The 4,736-nt window shown below is 36.9% G+C and overlaps 1 pseudogene; it reads right to left on the reverse strand.

The window, feature by feature from the left end:
- Nucleotides 1–3,863: 3,863 nt before the first annotated feature.
- Nucleotides 3,864–4,334, reverse strand: LOC148299781 (uncharacterized; annotated as a pseudogene).
- Between the last annotated feature and the right edge of the window lie 402 nt (nt 4,335–4,736).

Here is a 4,736-nt window from a genome sequence, read left to right on the forward strand (position 1 = left end):
TGAAACCAAATAGCAGGGGCCTTAAAGCAACAAGTAAAATAAAATGCAGATACTGATGCGATGTGATATGATGTTGTAATATGACTGTCTTTTAATCAATATCATAAATTCTTACCGCCATTAAATTCAATGAACCCAATTATCTTCTAAAAAAGCTACTACAAAACCCACACATCAAGAAATACACCATAAATCACCCTATATACAAACAATATAAACCCCTACAATAAATCCTCCTCACAATTATATTCCAAACATACAATTCCTACCCAAGATCAACCCGATCACCATTCCCCTACTGATATCAGACCAGACAGAAACATTCAGCCAGAGAACATCAGACATAATAATAAGATGACAAATAATGTGGTGTCTATTTATATTATATTGATAACACTATGGAAGCATATGAAGTAACAGTTAAAATAATTATGAACGAACTCAGTCTTACAGGGAATAGACATCTCTCGCAGAAAATTATCAGCTTTATGAGCATTGAAGATCTTTAGCAGTACAACCACATTTTAGAGCAAAGCTAACAGCATAATATATTTGGATAACTTATTCGAACATCGTATTTTCTGCAGAAGTATCTCAATCGGGTCGACCGCTCCTTCTACTACACTTTCTATGAGGAGGAATAATATCTTAGCTTATAGTCTCTCCATATTTCCACCTTGGCCAATAACTATTCCAACTGCTTTTTATAGTTTCCGAGACAGTACAGGGAGATCATGCAGCTCATTCGCAGCCTGCTCCCGCTTGAGCAAGTTAGTGAGGAGCTCGGCGAGGAAATCGAGAGGATGACAACAGAAACGGAAATCCCCCTTCCTAAGCTCAAAAGGGAAAATGAAGGCATGTTCTGTAAAACGGCATTTCAAAATTTTTTAGTTGCTCTAAAGTACCGGGAAAGTGCCTATGAAGAGGGTATCCCATGTTTCGATGAGGCTAAAAAATATTTCGAATCCAAAGATGAATTCTACTTAAAATCTCTGTTCCTCAAGGCCAAGAAAGATGAGCCCCTCAGCAAGAAAATCAGATCTTTGCGGTTCACACCCTACGAGATCACTCGTCTGAACTACAAAGAATATTTAATCGAAAAGTGTTCCCTGCACAACTTCTTAGTTTCAATTTTTGCTCTGACTGACATCTGGCTTACTTCTCTGCACGAGTACCTACAGTCTCTAGATGACCCTTTTCACAAATTCGTATAACTAATCACTCGCTACAGCATATACAGAAACTATGTCATCCAAGTTGAGTAATCACTCTCGTTTGCATTCGAACAATATGACGAACTTTACTCAGATGTTTACGATGCAGATAAACCCAAATATCGGTTTTGGCGAGCAGCGATGACCAAATGGCTATTGAAATTTGAGAGTTTGCATGATTTTGCTCTATAAATGTATTACTATTGCTTCATTAAGATGCGCACGAGTAACCTCATCGACTTCTTAACGCTCCAAGAAGCCTCCGAACCTTAAATATACATGTACTAATCACCATAACCTAGGCAAATCAAAAACAAAGTCCTCCTCAGACAATACGAACTCGAAGTCAACCAAGAAATATTTACAACTCGCACCAATAATGGAGTCTAGGATTACTTTAAAAATAACCCTGAACAATATCAAGTAATTCTTGTCGAGTTTATGGAGTATATGGTAGACTTGTCTGTGAACGAAGAAACTGTTCATTGGTGCGGGCACTCCGAACAACAGCTCTCTGAACCATACTTCAAATTCGAAAAGCAATTGCTTATCCGGAATAAGTAATATCTGCACTATTTGCGTCAATGCCCAAACACCTAAAAGCAAAGAACCCAATTCTTAAGATCTTATTTTACTCAATAAATTTAGTTTTTATCAATGCTGGAAATTAAGCCGATGACATTGCGCAAAATTATAGAATGTTATAACTGCGAGCTGAGTGACAATCCTTTACTCTAATAGAATTTCCAAGGAATCGACTATGAGTACAATTCTAATGACTAACTTCTCAATTATTTTAACACCAAAGCTCATATCAAATTCACCCTGAATGCCTAATAGCTCCTTTTCTATAGTATCAACCCCTTAGTATCGGCTGAAGAGCTTCTTACCAAATCGACAAACAGCACGAATTGCACTCTCTAAAATGATAAATAAGAAGCCGAAGCTGAGTCGAATTGCGATTTCGAATACTGCAGTGAAAGTTCGTCTGTTTAAGATTTTGAAGAGGATTGTAGCAAAGTTGATTTAGAGCCACCTCCTTCTCTGAAACCAACAAGTAACTAATCTATTTATAATGAAATAGGCAGAAAAATAAGCGGACTTCAAAGAAAAAGTGCAATGCTCGAAAAGTAGTAGCCAAGCCAAAAAGATAAACAACAGTTAGAACCCACCAAATTAGCAAGGAAGAGCAAAACTGGCAAAAAGTAGTAAGAATAACAATAAAACTAGCAATAAGCCATACAAATAAAGTAATAAAAATAGAATATTAACGGAGATTGGAGGTTATGCAACGCGTAGCGAGAAATCTCACAATAAAAACAACAATGATTTAATTCTTGTTATTTAATGTTAGGTAAACTCCTTACCGATATATGATTCTTCATATTTGATTCATTTAATAAATAAACAAACAGACAAATAAACAACTTAAAGATAAGCAATCATTCAAATAAAATATTTGGGATTAATAATGGATTATCATTACCACTTTCTCTTCTATGCGCTGTATTCGACATGTCTCTTTCCTGGCGAGCACTCGCGGGGATAGCTCGGGAGGTCAAGGATTGGACAATGGGCATCATGCTCGATTTAATATGGCTTATAACTCTATGATTATATGAATATGTTACAGATGTGTAGTTTGTTTCTCCTTGAAACTTCGTCCGCTTTCTTTACTTGTCACAAGTGCAAGTATGTTTATACTAAGTTTGGGGCTATATCGCATGGGGAACGAAGTGAGCATCATATGTCGATTTGCCATTGAAATGTGTTGATCTTGGTTGGTAGGTATATTTTGCGCCTTGATACTGTTGCTCAGCTTTTTTGGGTTTGAACTAGGCCGTGTATGTTGAAGTCCCTTCAAACTTTGCCCCGTTTCCAGTGCATCGATGCACACACTATCTAGATTGGGAATTGATAATCTATTTGGGCTGGTAGCTCGTAGAATATTCCGTATCCGCATAGAACTTGCCCGAACGTGGCTTGTACTCGTATTTAGGGGCTTTATTTCCACAGTTATCTATTTTGAAATGCTTGTAAGATTCGTCGTAGCTTGTTTTCAGGGCATCTGCATCGTAGTGTCTTTCATGGTAGTGGTGTGAGCACGGTAGTTTCTTATCCGGAATCACATGATATCCTTTGTAGTCATGATGATGGGTGGTTTCGCCTTCGAAGGGGATTCTATTCTTAGGGCATTTATGTTTGCCACAGGTGCAGATTTGGCACACACAGCGATGATCGTACTGTATCGAGTCTGTCATTAGGGCAGGAAAGAGTGATGATAGTTGTAATAAAAAATATTGTAGGAACTTAATATAAATTATAAATTGTCAACTGTAAATTGCGTGCTATAAACTCTCAATTGATTGGTTTCAGGCCGATAAATGCTATATCCTGATGCTACATGCAGATCAAAGAAACACTTAATGAGAAAAAGTATAATGAATGTAGACGATTGTAAAAAGTAGCTTAACGATTTGCTCATTTATCATTTAATGTTTGCATCAATGCTATTTCTACTACAAAAGTTTGAAATAGAGTAAATAATTTCTGTCTCTTTTCTCGTTCATCATCCTTATATCAGCGATGTATGATAATAATCCTAATAACCAGATGAAACAAATCGAATGTTCAAGTCAACATATAAAATCAGTCATAATACATTTCCAACCCAGTACCATCTTTAATCTCATAGTCGTCTAAGGTCAAATGATCTTTAAATATCATGTTGGCTTTCTGGAGCCGAATCTTTTCAGGCCTTGTTCCTGTCTGTGCGGATATTAGTTTCTTAAAATCAAAAATAGTGTCGGTGGGGCAACACTTCACTCTTTGTTTTTTGCCGAATCTGTCATTAGCAACCACTTATATCAAAACAGGGGCATAGGAGTTATGCACAAGCTTACCTTCTCTGACTAAGTCCAGGACTTGTACTTCTTTTGTGGTGGGAAAGTGTTTCGGCCTTTATTCTTTGATATTATGCAGATACTGTACATTTGGGATATCCGCACTGTGAGCAAGTTCTCGTTTTAAGGCTGAATGTCACTTACTTACATCTTCTGCACGCAATATGGGTTCTTTACTCAGGTAGCTGCTCTTATTGCTTTTGAGCGCGATAATCATTGCTACTGTAGTTAATTTGGGGAGGGTAGGATTGGTTGTGGGATATGGGTGGCGACGGAGATAGTTATTATTGCCTTTTTTACCTCTCTTGTGAGCGTGAATCCCGCTTGTGCTTCTTTTATTTTTTTTACTTCTTGTCCTTTTTCTCCTTCTTTTATTTCTTTTCCTTGTGGATTTTCTTTGACTTTTCAGGGGATCCCATTTATAATAGAGTATCACTTTATTATGCGCATTTTCCATGAATAGTAAGCATAAACAAACATAAAAAAGCAAACATAAACAAACAGTAAATCGTAATCATAAATTCTCCCTTTTACACAATGCTTCTTCAATTTTATTGTCATATGCCGTCAACCGGTCATTGACATACTATTTTTTGCACTTATCAGTCATCTTCTATGC

This window comes from Brachycentrus maculatus, unplaced genomic scaffold, assembly GCF_059751285.1.
Source record: "Brachycentrus maculatus isolate JH-2025_06_01 unplaced genomic scaffold, ASM5975128v1 h1tg000952l, whole genome shotgun sequence".
Lineage (NCBI taxonomy): Eukaryota > Metazoa > Arthropoda > Insecta > Trichoptera > Brachycentridae > Brachycentrus > Brachycentrus maculatus.